At 38.0% G+C, this 18,410-nt stretch overlaps 1 non-coding gene across 1 annotated transcript; it reads right to left on the reverse strand.

Moving 5' to 3' along the window:
• Positions 1–4,358: 4,358 nt before the first annotated feature.
• On the reverse strand, positions 4,359–4,430 carry TRNAA-AGC (transfer RNA alanine (anticodon AGC)). The gene has a single exon. It is a non-coding gene; the product is annotated as a tRNA-Ala (tRNA).
• Positions 4,431–18,410: the final 13,980 nt, after the last annotated feature.

Below are 18,410 nucleotides of genomic sequence, written 5' to 3' on the forward strand. Positions count from 1 at the left end.
TTCCTGGGAGGCTGGTGGAGGTCCTTCAAGAAATATCTCACTGTATTCTGTGGGCCCGTCTCCCCAGCTGCCGTGTTTGTTGTTTTAGCAGTACTGTGTGTCGGAGCAGGATTTGTGACTGCTTTAAGATACAGAAGGCCAGGGAGCTGTGGGTGATACTGATTCTTTATCAAATAAAACTTGAAGTGGAACGAAAAATATTGAAAACGTGTGTCAGAAAATTGACGAACTTTTCCTTGGATAAAACACTTCTTGCTATTTGCTGTTTGCTCCACAGGAATGTTAAGGGCAAGATTTTAATGGGAAAACCCCAGGTGAAAATAAAAACCACCGGCAATTCGTTCAGCGATTCATTCCCAACAGTCTATTCATCTTTATTACATCCTGATGGCAACTAAGAAGGTTCATAGAATCGTCTAGGAGAATAGTGCTCAAGGCACGCACTAAACAGCAGATTCAGGAATGGAAAGAAGTGTTGATTAAAAGCAAGTTAAAAAAAAAAAAAAAAAAAAAAAAGCAAGTTAATAGGTATCTAGACACAGATTGGAGATACCTACTGGGTTTACAGAGCAAGAAACAAAGTGGGAGGCACATAAGAGAGAATCCAGTCATCCAAGAAACAGGAAGAAAAGCAAAAAAGAGATCTATTGTTCTTTTGTGCCCTCGGCAGCAAAAGCTCGGAGTCCTAACCGCTGGACCAGGCCTTTACCCTGGGGAGCTCCTCCTCCCCCTTCTCCTCCCCCTCCTCCTCCCCTCCTCTTCCTCCTCCTCCTCCTTCCTCGGAATGGAAGAGAGATTATGCGGAGGAGATGGTTTTGGACGTGCTGAATTTAACAGATCCATCCATAGGTTCCCGCCTGTCAGTGTAGCGCAGTGAACTCAACTCAGCGCTCTGATATGAATACACGGGAGTGGCAGTGCTCAGAAGGCACAGCACACAGAGAGGGAGCAGAATGAGAACTGAAAACGTCCTTTGAGATTTAGCGATCAGGAACTCTTTTACTGATAGTTGTGCAAAGCCAAAAAACAAAAACAAAAGCAAACAAACAAACAAACAAAAATGCTTCTTAGTCTGATCTTGAACCCTAGCAGTAGCACTGGTTAGCATCATGGCCTTGAAACTTCCATAGAAGGCCCAGAAAGACTCGTTTTCTGGTACGACTCCTAGTATGTGTTATATCCTCCTCATTCATCTTATGTCTTTGCCTATACTAGTAAATATATCATTGAATATCTTTTGGAATTGAGAAGACATTATTTGTTTGGCAGAATTTCTCTCTCAGTTGGCTCATGGGGCTGGTAGAATAGATAGGAGGAGACAGAAGTGGCAGGTTTCACTGAAATTGAGTGCTAGGGAAGAGGCACCCACAAAATTCTGCAAGCTCTAGTATATGAGCGTGTGTGTGTGTGTGTGTGTGTGTGTGTGTGTGAGAGAGAGAGAGAGTCCAGGAGGATGAGTAGGAAATTATTACACTAGGCTGTTTGAGTGTGAAAGCACAAATATGAAAGTTTCCAGAGTCACTGAAATTGGAGAAGCCTAACTACAGTTACATTAACAGAAGTTCCTCACAAGGAGTTTTGGCTTCATTTTGTTTTCTTCTGTTTACTCCAACATACACTGAACACCAAAATTGTTTATCAATTTTCTGTGAAAATAATCAGCAATTAGCAGATGTATGAAGTGCTTTTCTAATGCATCTAAAACCAGGGAGAAAATTGTAACTGGTTGGGTGCCATTTTTTAATGACAGACAAGGATGAAAGGGTAAAGAAGATGTTATATATCAGAAACATGGATGGGTCTTGAAGACATTGTGTTAAGTGAGATGTCAGACAGAGAAAGGCAAATACTATATGATAGCCCGTATATGTGGAATCTTAAAAACAACAACAACAACAAAAAAACAGAGTAAAATGGTGGTTACCAAAGCCTGAGGGGTGGGGAATTGGAGAGATGTTGTTTAAGGGCACATACTTGCAACTAGTAGACAAATAAGTCCTGGAGATCTCATACACAGTCCAGAGACTACAGACCATAAAACTGTGTTGTAAACATTTAACTTGCTAAGAGACTAGATCTTAATTGTTCCCACCACTAGAAGAATAATTATGTGACACAGTAGAGGTGTTAGCTAACACACACACACACAAAGTTGACAGACCAAAAGGGATAAAGTATTCATGTAAAAAGGTTTTATGTAATGCTCTGGAATTTGAATTAACACTCATGATGCTTGGTGTTTACAACATCTCGATTTGTTGACCTGGACAGAGAGGTTTAGTCATGTTGCTCTAAGTTCCCCACCTTGATTGAATATGAAGAAACTGTTCCTAGAGTAGGCAGTAAAGGATTAAGTATTCTTTATTCTCCTATTAAATATGTCTTTGAAAAAAATAAATCACTGCCTTTTGAGTCAGAGTGACTGCATGGCCTAGTGGATATTGTCTGCTTCCATATTCCTATGCAGCCAATGGTCCTGCCCAACTGTGACCTCTCACACATTCACAGAGGGTGTCACACACATGGCCACCTCCCCTTTCCTCTCAGAGGTCCTTAATCTTTGATTCCTCCCCAAAGAAAGCTAAACAAAAGCTTGTTGAAGGATAGAGCCCCTAAATAAAACATAGTTGAATTTCCAGAATTCATCTACAATGTACTTTAAAATGAGCCCTTTTTGTCCTGGGCCAAAGTTAGACACAGCTAGCCTTCAAAGAAGTACCTCCATTTGTCACATGTTGCTTTTATTGGCATATAATTTTTTTGAAATTTCCACTCTATATTTCCTATGGTTTTCTCATACTAAGTTCTTGGCTTTTCCACTCTATCCTCTTCTCCCTTAAATTTCAGAGGTGAACTTCCTTGGAGAAGTCTATGGTTGGAAGGGAAAAAAAATCTCCATTTGGACCTGAGCCCTAATATAATACGTAAAAGCAATGGTAAGAATTCATGATATTCTTTTTCAAGTTTAGTCTATTTGCCTTTTGCAACTTGATGAATTTCTATGGTTGGAGCATGTGAATACATTTCTCCTGACACAGTAGATACAAGTGGCAAAATGACATTGTAAAATTGTACTTTGAAAACAAGAGAGAAAAATATGTCAACAGAACCGAAAATGACCTATTACTCCTATTAAAGAAAATCTGGCTCCTGAGTGCTAGCTCTTATTCTTCCTTTGAAGAGGTAAATTCCAAAGTGAAGGCATTTTAACTCGAGAAAGATCTTGTCCTATTTAAGATGTTGCCAAGCAGAAACAAAGATACAAACTTCCTAGTTTATACTGGAAGCTAGCACTGTCTTGATTGCAAAACTTGCAAAACTTTTATTAAAAAGAAACTTCACCTCTAATTCAATTATGTATATTGATTCAAAAAATTAATATTAATAAATATCATATTACCATGAGAGGGGAAACAGTGTCAATTATTAGAATACAAAAATTGTTCAACAATAGAAATACATTTTTTGCAATTGTTTTTTCTACATTAGAGTAGGAAGTTGCAAAAAATTATAATACAGCCATATATTTATAATATATACCTTTTAAGTCCACATCATAGCACTCAAACCAGTGATTCTCAAACTTTCACGTGCAAAGGACACACTTGGGGATCCTGTCGCAAGGCTGATTCTAGTCCAGTAAGTCTGGGGTGGAACTGACATCCTGCATTTCTAACAAGCTCTCAGGTACCACCAACTCCTTTGGTCCAAGGACCACACTGACCCTGGGTCTGGAAAATTCCTTTCCGATAGAGGGTGCAACAGTCTCAGATAAAATTACTTCTGTATATCATCTAAATTATCTAGTTAAATCCTATTCTCGGGTAAGAGTAAAGACAGAACAAAACTGGAAATTAATCTGTGACTTTTGAAATCTTCAGCCCAAGGTATTGCTCAATGTATTCCCAATGGAGCTATTGCTGCCTAAGTGTGACTTCTCCACATCCACTGATGAAAATAAATTTCTCGATTTCCCATTTTGGAACGCTCCCTTCTTGCTCAACCTTCAGTCTGATCATGGCCAAAACGGCTCAGAAAACAAAAGAAACTAAGAAAAATTGTCTTGCGACCATGTGTTTCCTTTGTTAAATTTTCCCATCCTTATCTCTTCTTTCCTGCTTTTTAATAATACTGTGACGTGCTTTTTGTTCCGGAATCTCGAGCTGCTGGATGGGCCCAGACTTTGTCTTCTCGTTCCATCTTTTCCTCCTTTCACAGCCACCCTGGGTGTTGCCAAACCCGAGAAGTAGAAACAGGGCAGCGCCAATACTGATAGCAAATAGTTGCGAAATCGGTTTACTTTCTTTTTGAGCAGGGAAAAAAAGTAAAATGGGGAGAGAAACAAGAACTTTCAAAAGTGGAGGTGCCGGGGATTGAACCCGGGGCCTCGTGCATGCTAAGCACGCGCTCTACCACTGAGCTACACCCCCTCGCTCCCACTGCGCCCTCGGGAATATATACAAAACACAACATAGCCATTTTGAGTAGGTTTTACAAGAATTAATAACAAGCTAAAGTCCAATCTACCTAATTTCGCTTATTTCCGAAATCTTAAATTTGGAACCTAAATCTAGGTCCTATGACATGCTTTGCTAAAAGAGTAAGTTGCATTCTAGACGGAAAGCCCTTATTGGTGGTCCTGGGACCTTTTCGCTCCAATCAGTCTGGAGTCACTTCCTTGACGCCTCTAGAAAACCACGGGATGAAATATTTTCTCTCCTATTTTCACTCCCTCCTTTCCTCTTTCCTTGACGCTTGAAAGGGCTGCCAGAAAGCCACAAAGTATAATGCGGGGGATGCAAAAATAGAGACCATATGAGCTTCAGAGGGGAGAGAAGACGGTAGGACAAATGGAGAGCTGTTTGTTTTGGTCGCCGAGGAAAGAGGGCGCATGGGCTATGATCGCGCCCCCCTTGGGGGTTGAATTGAAGGCCATTAGGAAGGCTACACCTGTGATGCACATTAACCCTCTGTAAAACCCTCCGCACGGTGGGACTGGTTCACTAACCACATCCTTCTCTGAGGTTCTGAGCCTCTCGCTTTCAGCCCCACAAACCGACAGAGCCTCAGATAAGATTGGAGAAGTCGCTTATACGGGCAAAAGACATAATAAGGTAATGCGGTAAATAATACTTCTCCAATCAGAGATGAAAAGGCCGTTAATAAAATGACAACGAATCAAACACTCAGTTCAAGATGTTAGAAAATGAACAAAATAAGCCAAAAAGAATGAAGAAGGAAGGGTTTATAAAGACAAACTCAGAAAATGAGTTTTTTAAAAGTAGAACTAATAAAGAAAAAAGCTGGTTATTTGAAAAGTCAACAAAATAGACAAACCTCTAACCATCCTAATCAAGAAGAGTGAAAATAAGTGCAAATACACAAAATTAGAACTGATGGGAGAAAATAACTATCAAAACAGAAAAACATTTTTAAAATCATAAGACACAACTCAGCAAATGATTTAAAAACTTTAGATGAAGTGAATTTTATAAATGCATTATACCCAAATTACTTCTTGTAGAGACAGAAAGTCTAAACAGACCATTACTATAGAAAAATAGAAAAACAGTTGAATAGGTATGTCCCCCAAAAGGGCACCAAGCACAAATACTTTCACAAAGAAATTTTACCAAACTGTTAAATATCAGAGAATCATGATGCAACTTAAATTTTCAAAGCACAGAAAAAGGAGCCCCTCCAATTCATTTTATAAAGTGAGTATAGCGTTCATCACAAACTTTCTAAGTTCACACAGAAAATGAAAACTATAGTCTAATTTCACATAATACAGAACATCCAAGTGGGGTTTATTCCAGAAATGCAAAGATCACTCATTATTAAGGAAGACATTAACAAAGATTCTCTCCTCTACCAAGCTCTACTCAGGATTCCCTGAACTCTTTTTCAAATAGGCCTTGACTTTTGGATTTCTGTTTTCCTCTCTGTCTTGTCCAATTTTAGCAAGAATCCTGTTAGGTTGGTTTGGATAGAATCCTCTATCCTCCATGTCTGGTCACCCTTGATATCTAATTGTGTTCCTCATCCGCTGCCATCCCCTGGGTGATGTCTGATCACCTTGGCCTACTTTCAACAAGAATCCTGTTTGGTTGGTTTAGCCAGAATTCTTCCTCACCTCTGATGTTTCTTCTTAGTAATTTTCTATCCACTGACCCTCACCCCCACTCCACCCTTCTGCTTAGTTATAAATTCCCACTTGGCTATGCTGTATTTGGAATTGATCCTGGTTCCATATTGAGGCCTTCTGCCCATTGCAATATTCCTGAATGAAATCTGTTTTTACCACTCTAGCTACTGTCCAGCTCTGGTTTATCTTTAAAAACATTAATATAATCCATCAAATTGATAAAGGTAATGAGAAAAAACATACATGATCATCTCCAAGAGCTGCACAATAGACACTGACAAAAGCCAACATATATTTCACATTGTAGTGGGTTGAATAGTGTCCTCCAAAAATTCCTGTGGACTCAAAACCTGAAAATGTGACCTTATTTAGTAATAGGGTCTTTGAAGATGTAATTAGTTAAAAAGACATCGTATTGGATTAGGGTGAGCCCTAAATCCAATGACTGATGTCCTTACAGGAGGAAAACATGCAGAGACAGAGATATACAAAGGGAAAAAGGCCATGTGACGATGGAGGCAGAGATTAGAGTGATGCAGCTACAATCCAAGGATTGCCAGGAGACACCAGAAACTAACATGAGGCAAAAAAGCATTCTTCACTAGAGACCTCAGAGGGAGCATGGCCCTGCTAACACCTTGTTTTTGGACTTCTGGGCTAGAGAACTATGAGAGAATAAATTCCTATTGTTCTAAGCCACCCAGTTAGTGGTACCTTGTTATGACAGCCTTAAGAAATTAATACAAATGTGCCAAAAGCACTCAATAAAATAAGAATTGATGGACATTTCTCAACATGATAAAATACTTCAGGCCCAAAACTAGCATTTTAGTTAATTGAGCAACACTAGAGGCTTTGCGGGCAGGAAAAAATAATATTCAGTATTTCTACTGCTATTTAATATTAAGTTGGAGACAGTTGTCAAAGCAATTAACAAGACAGTTAAGGGCATAAGAATTGAAAGAAGTAGGAAAAACGATGTTATGATTCAGTTATAATTATGTATCTGAAAAATCAAAAAAAAAGAAAAACTATGAAACAATAAGAGATTTTACTGAAGTGGCAGGTTAGAAAAATAACACACAAAAATCAATACCCTTTACATACACCAAAAAAAAAAAAAAAAAAATATATATATATATATATAAAAAACACAATAGAGGAAGCCATTAACAACAGCAAAGAAAGGGAAAAGGGGGTGGGAGGAAGGAAGCAGGGAGGGTGGGGAGGGGAGTAAAGGGAAAAGGAAATAAAATTTTAAAAGAAAAAAATTCCTGAGTATAAACTTTAAAAATTTCCAAAATCTATATGAATAAAACTCTAATATACTCCTTGAAGTCACAAAAATATACTTGAACATTGTAAAAATATATAATATTCTAATAGAAAAAGACACAACTTCATATAATTGTCATTTATTCCTAAGATAATTTATTAATTTAATGCAATCCCAATAAAAATGCCATCACTTTTTTTCTGGAACTGAGTAATTTTTATAAAGTTTACTTAGAAAAACAAGCCATCAGTAATAGCCAGGATGGGCTTCCCTGGTGGCGCAGTGGTTGAGAGTCCGCCTGCCGATGCAGGGGACACGGGTTTGTGCCCGGGTCCGGGAAGATCTCACATGCCGCGGAGCGGCTGGGCCCGTGAGCCATGGCCGCTGAGCCTGCGCGTCCGGAGCCTGTGCTCCGCAACGGGAGAGACCACAACAGTGAGAGGCCCGTGTACAGCAAAACAAACAAACAAACAAAAAAAAACAAAACAAAAAAAAAAATAGCCAGGAAACCGCTAATATAATGAGCAAAAAAGCAAGGAGGGAGAGCTAGCCCAACAGGCTTAAAACATACCATAAAACCTCTGTAACTGGAATTGTTTGTTATTGATACAGAGAACAAAAAATCCCATAACAAAACCAGTTGCAAATAAAAAGTAGTTTACAATAAAAGCAGTAACTCATATCAACAAAGGAAAGATGAACTTCTAAATTTGTTAGCACTGAGATAATTGAATAGTCACATGAATAAGGATTAAATTGAATACATTTCTCACCTTGCATACCAGGATAAATTCCATATGTATTAAAAATTTTAATGTTAAAAAAAATGAAACTATACAAATACAAAAAGAAAACATATGTGAACTCCTCTATAACCTAAGGAGTAGCAAAATTACCTAATATGGCCCCAAATCTAAAAGCAATATTCTAAATATTTATAAATATGATTATACAAACATTAAAGGAAAAATTTTTGCATTACAAAAAACACCATAATCAAAGAAGCAAATGATAATAGGCTGAAAAAATTATTAGCAATTTATATTATGATAAATGGTTACTATTCCTTCTACATAAATAAAATTTTTAAAAGGAGTAAAAGGCCAACAAATCCATAGAAAAAATAGTTTAGAGATATGAATAAAGAGTTAAGGGGAGGAAATACAAATGGTTCTTAACTATATGAAAAAAATGCTCAATTTCACTCATAATAAGGGAGATACAACTAAGTTAACACTATGATACAATTTTTTCGCCTATCAGATTGGCAAAAATCTACAGGTTGGATAGCATATTCTGTTGTTCAAGGTTGCAGAGACATTAGTCCATCTGTGGATTGCTGGTAGGAATACAATCCTAAGGGAAGGCGATTTGCAGTATCTAGAAAAATTACATATTTATTTACCCTTTGACCCATAAATCTCTCTTCTAGGAAGCTATCCAAAGATATAGTGGCAAAAATAAAAAGGTAAGTAGATGCATAGGACTATTTATCATATCACTATTTATAAAGCAAAAGATGAGAAATGATCCAAATATGCATCAAAAGGAAAAACTGAGACAACTATGGCACATCAATATAATGCCACTGTAAAATGGAACACAGAAGGATAAACTAAATTTTGTTTCTCAAAACAAACAATCAAACAAACAAAAAACAACCAAAAAAAAGCCTTACTTATATGGAGAGAAAGGTAATACCTTAAGGACAAAAAGAAGTGAAAAAAAATGATTACTACACTATTTTAAGTAATCATTTGTTAATTGTGATTTTGGTATTGTAATTATGACCTCTTTGTGTTTATGTAATTAATCAAATAAGTAGTTATGTTGCTGTCATTAATACACTAGAAGGAATCAATAGCAGAATAACTGAGGTGGAAGAACGGATAAGTGACCTGGAAGACAGAATGGTGGAATTCACTGCTGTGGAACAGAATAAAGAAAAAAGAATGAAAAGAAATGAAGACAGCCTAAGAGACCTCTGGGACAATGTTAAATGCACCAACATTCACATTATAGGGGTCCCATAACGTGAGAGAGAGAGAAAGGACCCGAGATAATATTTGAAGAGATTATAGTCAAAAACTTCTCTAACACGGGAAAGGAAATAGCCACCCAGGCCCAGGAAGCACAGAGAGCACCAGGCAGGATAAACCCAAGGAGAAACACACCAAGACACATAGTAATCAAATTGACAAAAATTAAAGACAAAGAAAAATTATTAAAAGCAACAAGGGAAAAACGACAAATAACATACAAGGGAACTCCCATAATGTTAACAGCTGATTTCTCAGCAGAAACTCTACAAGCCAGAAGGGAGTGGCACAATATATTTAAAGTGATGAAAGGGAAGAACCTACAACCAAGATTACTCTACCCGGCAAGGATCTCATTCAGAGTCGATGGAGAAATCAACAGCTTTACAGACAAGCAAAAGCTAAGAGAATTCAGCACCACAAAACCAGCTCTACAACAAATGCTAAAGGAACTTCTCTAAGTGGGAAACACAAGAGAAGAAAAGGACCTACAAAAACAAACCCATAACAATTAAGAAAATGATAATAGGAATATACATATCAAAAATTACCTTAAATGTGAATGGATTAAATGCTCCAACAAAAAGACACAGGCTTGCTGAATGGATACAAAAACAAGACCCCTATATATGCTGTCTACAAGACACCCACTTCAGCCCTACGGAAACATTCAGACTGAAAGTGAGGGGATGGAAAAAGATATTCCATGCAAATGGAAATCAAAAGAAAGCTGGAGTAGCAATACTCATATCAGATAAAATAAACTTTAAAATAAAGAATGTTACAAGAGACAAGGTAGGACCCTACATAATGATCAAGGGATCAATCCAAGAAGATATAACAATTATAAATATATATGCACCCAACATAGGAGCACCTCAATACATAAGGCAAATGCTAACAGCTAAGAAAGAGGAAATCGACAGTAACACAATAATAGTGGGGGATTTTAACAGCTCACTTACACCAATGAACAGATCATCCAGACAGAAAATTAATAAGGAAACACAAGCTTTAAATGACACAAAAGACCAGATTGATTTAATTGATATTTACAGGACATTCCATCCAAAAACAGCAGAATACACTTTCTTCTCAAGTGCACACGGAACATTCTCCAGGATAGATCACACCTTGGGTCACAAATCAAACCTCGGTAAATTTAAGAAAACTGAAATCATATCAAGCATCTTTTCTGACCACAACGCTATGAGATTAGAACTGTTACGGGGGGGAAAACGTAAAAAACGCAAACACATGGAGGCTAAACAATACATTACTAAATAACCAAGAGATCACTGAAGAAATCAAAGAGGAAATCAAAAAATACCTAGAGAAAAATGACAATGAAAACATGATGATCCAAAACCTATGAGATGCAGCAAAAGCAGTTCCAAGAGGGAAGTTTATAGCAATACAAGCCTACCTCAAGAAACAAGAAAAATCTCAAATAAACAATCTAACCTTACACCTAAAGGAAGTAGAGAAAGAAGAACAAACAAAACCCAAAGTTAGTAGAGGGAAAGAAATCATAAAGATCAGAGCAGAAATAAATGAAATAGAAACAAAGAAAACAAGAGCAAAGATCAATAAAACTAAAAGCTGGTTCTTTGAGAAGATAAACAAAATTGATAAACCTTTAGCCAGACTCATCAAGAAAAAGAGGGAGAGGACTCAAATCAATAAAATTAGAAATGAAAAAGGAGAAGTTACAACAGACACCACAGAAATACAAAGCATCAGAAGAGACTACTACAAGCAACTCTATGCCAATAAAAAGGACAACATGGAAGAAATGGCCAAATTCTTAGAAAGATACAAACTTCCAAGACTGAACCAGAAAGAAATAGAAAATATAAACAGACCAGTCACAAGCACTGAAACTGAAAATGTGATTAAAAATCTTCCAACAAACAGAAGTCCAGGACCAGATGGCTTCACAGGTGAATTCTATCAAACATTTAGAGAAGAGCTAACACCCACCCTTCTCAAAATCTTCCAAAAAATTGCAGAGGAAAAAACACTCCCAAACTCATTCTATGAGGCCACCATCACCCTGATACCAAAACCAGACAGAGGTACTACAAAAAAAGAAAATTACAGACCAATATCACTGATGAATATAGATGCAAAAATCCTCAAAAACTACTAGCAAACAGAATCCAACAGCACATTAAAAGGATCATACACCATGATCAAGTGGGATTGATCCCAGAGATGCAAGGATTGTTCAATATATGTAAATCAATCAATGTGATACACCATATTAACAAATTGAAGAATAAAAACCATATGATCATCTCAATAGATGCAGAAAAAGCTTTTGACAAAATTCAACACCCATCTATGATAAATGCCCTCCAGAAAGTGGGCATAGACGGAACCTACCTCAACATAATAAAGGCCATATACAACAAACCCACAGCAAACATCATTCTCAATGGTGAAAAACTGAAAGCATTTCCTCTAAGATCAGGAACAAGAGAAGGATGTCCACTCTCACCACTATGATTCAGCATAGTCTTGGAAGTCCTAGCCACGGTAATCAGAGAAGAAAAAGAAATAAAAGGAATCCAAATTGGAAAAGAAGAAGTAAAACTGTCACCGTTTGCAGATGACATGATACTATACATAGAGAATCCTAAAGATGCCACCAGAAAACTACTAGAGCTAATCAATGAATTTGGTAAAGTTGCAGGATACAAAATTAATGCACAGAAATCTCTTGCATTCCTATACACTAACAATGAAAGACCAGAAAGAGAAATTAAGGAAATAACCCCATTCACCATTGCAACAAAAAGAATAAAATACCTAGGAATAAACCTTCCTAAAGAGGTAAAAGACCTGTACTCAGAAAACCATAAGACACTGATGAAATCAAACATGACACAAACAGATGGAGAGATATACCATGTTCTTGGATTGGAAGAATCAATGTTGTGAAAATCACTGTACTACCCAAAGCAATCTACAGATTCAACACAATCCCTATCAAATTACCAATGGCATTTTTTACAGAACTAGAACAAAATATCTTAAAATTTGTATGGAGACACAAAAGACCCTGAATAGCAAAGGCAGTCTTGAGGGAAAAAAACGGAGCTGGAGGAATCAGACTCCCTGACTTCAGACTATACTACAAAGCTACAGTAATCAAGACAATAGGGTACTGGCATAAAAACAGAAATATAGATCAATGGAACAGGATAGAAAGCCCAGAGATAAACTCATGCACCTATGGTCAACTAATCTATGACAAAGGAGGCAAGGATATACAATGGAGAAAAGACAGTCTCTTCAATCAGTGGTGCTGGGAAAACTGGACAGCTACATGTAAAAGAATGAAATTAGAACACTTCCTAACACCATACACAAAAATAAACTCAAAATGGATTAAAGACCTAAATGTAAGACTGGACACTATAAAACTCCTGGAGGAAAACATAGTAAGAACACTCTGACATAAATCATAGCAAGATCTTTTTTGATCCACCTCCTAGAGTAATGGAAATAAAACCAAAAATAAACAAGTGGGACCTAATGAAACTTAAAAGCTGTTGTACAGCAAAGGAAACTCCAAACAAGACAAAAAGACAACCCTCAGAATGGGAGAAAATATTTGCAAATGAATCAACAGACAAAGGATTAATCTCCAAAATGCATAAACAGCTCATGCAGCTCAATATTAAAAAAACAAAACAACCCAGTCAAAAAATGGGCAGAGGGGCTTCCCTGGTGGCACAAGTGGTTGAGAGCCCACCTGCCGATGCAGGGGACACGGGTTCGTGCCCCGGTCCGGGAGGATCCCACATGCCACGGAGCGGCTGGGCCCATGAACCATGGCCGCTGGGCCTGCGTGTCCGGAGCCTGTGCTTTGCAACGGGAGAGGCCACACAGTGAGAGGCCCACGTACCGCAAAAAAAAAATGGGCAGAAGACCTAAATAGACATTTTTCCAAAGAAGACATACAGATGGCCAAGAAGCACATGAAAAGCTGCTCAACATCACTAATTATTAGAGAAATGCAAATCAAAACTACAGTGAGGTATCACCTCACACCAGTTAGAATGGGCATCATCAGAAAATCTACAAACAACAAACTCTGGAGAACAAAAAAGGTCATGAAGAACCTAGGGGCAAGACAGGAATAAAGACACAGACCTACTAGAGAATGGACTTGAGGATACAGGGAGGGGGAAGGGTAAACTGGGACAAAGTGAGAGAGTGGCATGGACATATGTACACTACCAAACATAAAATAGATAGCTAGTGGGAAGCAGCCGCATAGCACAGGGAGATCAGCTTGGTGCTTTGTGACCACCTAAAGGGGTGGGATAGGGAGGGATGGAGATGCAAGAGGGAAGAGATATGGGGACATATGTATAACTGATTCACTCTGTTATAAAGCAGAAACTAACACACCATTGTAAAGCAATTATACTTCAATAAAGATGTTAAAAAAAAAACAACTAAAAATAGAATTACCGTATGACCCAGCAATCCCACTAGTGGGCATATACCCAGAGAAAACCATAATTCAAAAAGACATATGCACCCCAGTGTTCATTGCAGCACTATTTACAATAGCCAGGTCATGGAAGCAACCTAAATGCCCATCGACAGACAAATGGATAAAGAAGATGTGGTACATGTAGACAATGAAATATTGCTCAGCCATAAAAAGGAACGAAATTGGGTCATTTGTAGAGATGTGGATGTATCTAGAGACTGTCATACAGAGTGAAGTAAGTCAGAAAGAGAAAAGCAAATATTGTATATTAATGCATATATGTGGAATCTAGAAAAATGGTACAGATGAACCAGTTTGCAAGGCAGAAATAGAGACACAGATGTAGAGAACAAACTTATGGACACCAAGGGGCAAAAGTGGCAGGGGAGTGGTGGTGGTGGGATGAATTAGGAGATTGGGTTGACATGTATACACTAATATGTATAAAACGGATAACTAATAAGAACGTGCTGTATAAAAAAATAAATAAAATTCTAAAACCAAAAAGAAAGAAAATATATTAGAATTCAGTTATAACAATGAAGATCTGTGGCATTTGAGTCACAGCCTACTCCCTCCCCAGGCCAGCCTGATGGAACCTGTACTCCGAACTATACAGCCAAGAAAACAGGGCTCCATGCCCCCTACCCCCCACCCGCTTTCCACTTGGAGAACTATAATATCTTCCCTCCATTTCTAATCCTGCCCTCAGCTCGTTCTTGCAGAGGTTAAGTTCTGGACAAGTGCAGCCAAGAGGTGAGGGCTCCTGTCTTTCACCGAGTCCCCACTCATGGAAAAGAGGTTCTCTTTTATTGGAGGCCTGAAAATACTGGGGCCCCTTTATGCCCAGCATGAGACAGAGGTTCCAGGCCAGGAGAGAGATGCCAAGAAGACCTGAGGCTATTGCTTCTTGCCCAGCATCCAGCTACTATAACAGGAGTGCCAGTCATAAAGAAGTATGCCACTGTCCCTGCCCCCAGCTGAAATGCTGAAGGGAATCCTTCAAGTTGAGCAAGGTGATAAACAGAATACAAAACTGAATGAAAATATACAACTCCCTGGTAAAGGCAAACATATAGATAAATATAGAATCCTGTAAAATTTATGATGTAGGTGTACAAGTCACTTTTAAATCTGGCATAGAATTTAAAAAACAAAAGCATAAGAATTAATTATAACTCTAAGTTAATGTTTACACCATATAAAAAGATTATTTGTGTCATCAATAACAAAGTAGGGGGCTTCCCTGGTGGTGCAGTGGTTAAGAATCCACCTGCCAATGCAGGGCACATGGGTTCGAGCCCTAGTTCGGGAAGATCCCACATGCCGCGGAGCAACTAAGCCCCTGCGCCACAACTACTGAGCCTGTGCACTTACAGCCATTGCAATGAGAAGCCCACGCACTGCAATGAAGAGCAGTCCCCGCTCACTGCAACTAGAGAAAGCCTGCTCACAGCAACAAGGACCCAACACAGCCAAAAATAAAATAAATTAAAAAAAAATAAGCCTCTTTCTTTCCACTTTACATTGAATCTGTTGGCTTCAGGGGACTCTGAAGTATATCAGAAACAAAATAATGGCATGGAACAGATAAAAGAGCTTGATAATATGGGAGCCCAAAATTCAAGGGTCTTTTTCCTCTGAGTCTGAGCCTCCACATCTCTGGGCCTGTACTGAAAATCAGGACTCAGAGTAGAACGTAAAATAATTTGGTTAAGGAGAGAAAAGCCATTGATTCCATATACTGTACTTGGTTCTATACAGCTGTTTTCAATCAAAAAATGGAAGAAAAATGTATTCATAGATGACAAGAGTTTTGTTGCCTTTTTATTTTCTGGTTAAAAGACTGATAGAAGATTCTGATTTCAATCCCAGTTGGTCCTCTTCAGGCTTTTGACCTGAAGCATGATTTAAAGTAAGTGGGGAACTGCTTTAATACACTAGGTCCCTCTCACTTCACTGTCCCTGAGACCAAGCAGTCATATTCACTTAGAACTTATGGTTCTTCTCACGTTGGCACATTTGTTAGTCTCTGCAGTTGTCCCTCTGTGCTGCAGGCAGCACCTCGCTCTCCTTCATGGCAAGGATGGTGTACATGGTGGTTCTCCCTAAGGAAAGCTTAGTGTTTAAACATAGTCCAGAGGAAACGACAAGAGAAATACCCAAGCAGAGAAAAAAGCTTCCTCTGATTCACCAGTTTTTGTAGGCTATGAAAAGACATGGATCATATGAGCAAGAATATTCAAAAGCGGAAATTCTAAAACAGAATCCTATTAAGATGCAGGCTGGAAGAGGCTGTTGACTGTGCTGACTGCCAAGCTCTTCAGAGGCAAGAGGTCTGGTGAGGTCAGACATGAGTGTATTTAAAAGCTGATGAAGAAGACTGCGGTGACCAGAATTATCTATTGATATGACTATATTAATGATCCTCCTTTGATCCTTTTGTCAGATAGAGAAAGGGGGAGTATATCCTGACTTCCATGTGCTGATTGATATTCCCCCAGACAATTCATTGTCAATGGTTCATATCTTTAAAATTTCAAGGTATACTCTGTGCTGGAGACACTGCAACTTCTTAAACTGTAAAGGAAGCTACCCCTTTGCCAACATCTACTCAGATGACTGGACTAATAGTTCTAATGTGAGCATCTTTGCTAAAGATTTAAGAGTTATCATCTATACTGAGAGCACATATGACTTCGAGTTTTTGTGATTTTGGAATGCTATAATATGGAAACACAGAGATTTTTATCTGTCTTGGGAACCTCAATTAAAAATTGGAAAATGTTAATGATTTATTAGAGAAAATAGCATCTGAAAAATAGCTCAATTATGAATAGTGAATACTATTCTAAAGGCAGAAATTTGAAGCTAAATAAAAATGTATTGTAAAAACAGCTTCTCAATATGATTTTAAGACTCCAGAAGGACATACTCAAAAACAACAATCTACCATTACAGAAAGATATTGGCCATCTCAAAACTCTCATACATAGCAAAGGATTTTGGTGTTCCCAAGATGACCACCTGGTGGCGCCTAAGTCATTCTCCAGAACTTTGATGCTTAAATTACCAATAACATAAAAGCACTTATAATGGTGAGGACAAATTCCTCCAAACTTTCCAAAGTTATGGTTAGGAAAACTTTACCCAAGAAGCTCTCTGGGTAGCTGAATCTTTTCTATCTGTATTTATCATACCTCCCCTTCCAAAAAAGAAAAGAACTAAAGTTATGGCAAGGCTTCAATCCTTTATCTCAAAGACCATCTGGGTATTTACAAATAGATTTCATTCAGTGGTCCAAATTTTTAAAAAATTTATTATGTTTCAATAATATCTTGAAAAGTAAAATTGTATAATTTTTGTTTGGAGTGAAGCTCTCTCTTCCAAAAGACTAATATTTTAACTTAGTGTGGTCCAACAGAACTTTTTACAACAATGGAAATGTTGTGGATCTGTGCTGTCCAAATGGTAGCTATTAGCCACATGTGGCTATCGAGCACTTGAAGTGTGACTAGGGCAACAGCTCTGTTACCAATATATAGTATCTTTTACAGTTTACAGAGTTTATTTCTCTATTTGGGAAATACCTTTAGCACTCTTAATTGACAGAGAAATTCACTTTAGAGGTGAGATTCTTAAGATTCTCCCATTAAGACATACATTTCATTGTTCTTATCATTCTCAAAACTTTGAGAAAGTAGTATAAATTCATGTTTTTTTTAAATCAACATTTTCAAGTTTTCAGAAGAGCTTTCTTTAACATACCTTCTGACAAGAGCTAGGGGAAAGACTTATATAAAGAAGGTACAGAAGCAGAGAAAGAAAATTATTTGATTGGCTATAGCTCAAAGCCTAGTTGGCTGTTTGTGACGGGTTGTCCTTATTGTTTCTATTTTGTAACCTTGAAGCATTTACAGCCTTAGGTTTAGTTTGCTTATGTGGACATTAGAGCCACCTCAGTCTATTGGTCTCCTTGTTCGATTAATTTAACAGCCCTAACGTAGGCAGATTCGGTAGGGGGTCCACGGAGAAAGAGAACCAGGCATGGCTTTCTTGACATAAGAGAAGCCATTTTAGGCCTAAGCCATTTTGTGATCTAAGCCTGGCCACAGTGCTTGCCCTTGCAGAAGAAGAAGTCTCAGTAGTTAATGATTTTAAGGGGAACAAAAGAATATAAGAACTAACAGCTATTATCAGAACAGGGAAATAACCATATCAGAGGCAATATATCAGTTGTAAAGACTCCCAGTTTTGTTTTAAAGGTAAAGATTAGCCTGAAGCACATTCTTGAACTGTCCTGCGGATCCAAACCTTCTCTAGCGCTCAACCACCAGACTAACTGGAACCTAAGGAACGATAATGCTGACCTTTGGTGACCCTTGTGACTTCAATCAACTAGAGCCTGGACTCTGTCAACCTTTGCCCCGATTC

This window comes from Delphinus delphis, chromosome 10 (assembly GCF_949987515.2).
Source record: "Delphinus delphis chromosome 10, mDelDel1.2, whole genome shotgun sequence".
In the NCBI taxonomy this organism is placed as follows: Eukaryota; Metazoa; Chordata; class Mammalia; order Artiodactyla; family Delphinidae; genus Delphinus; species Delphinus delphis.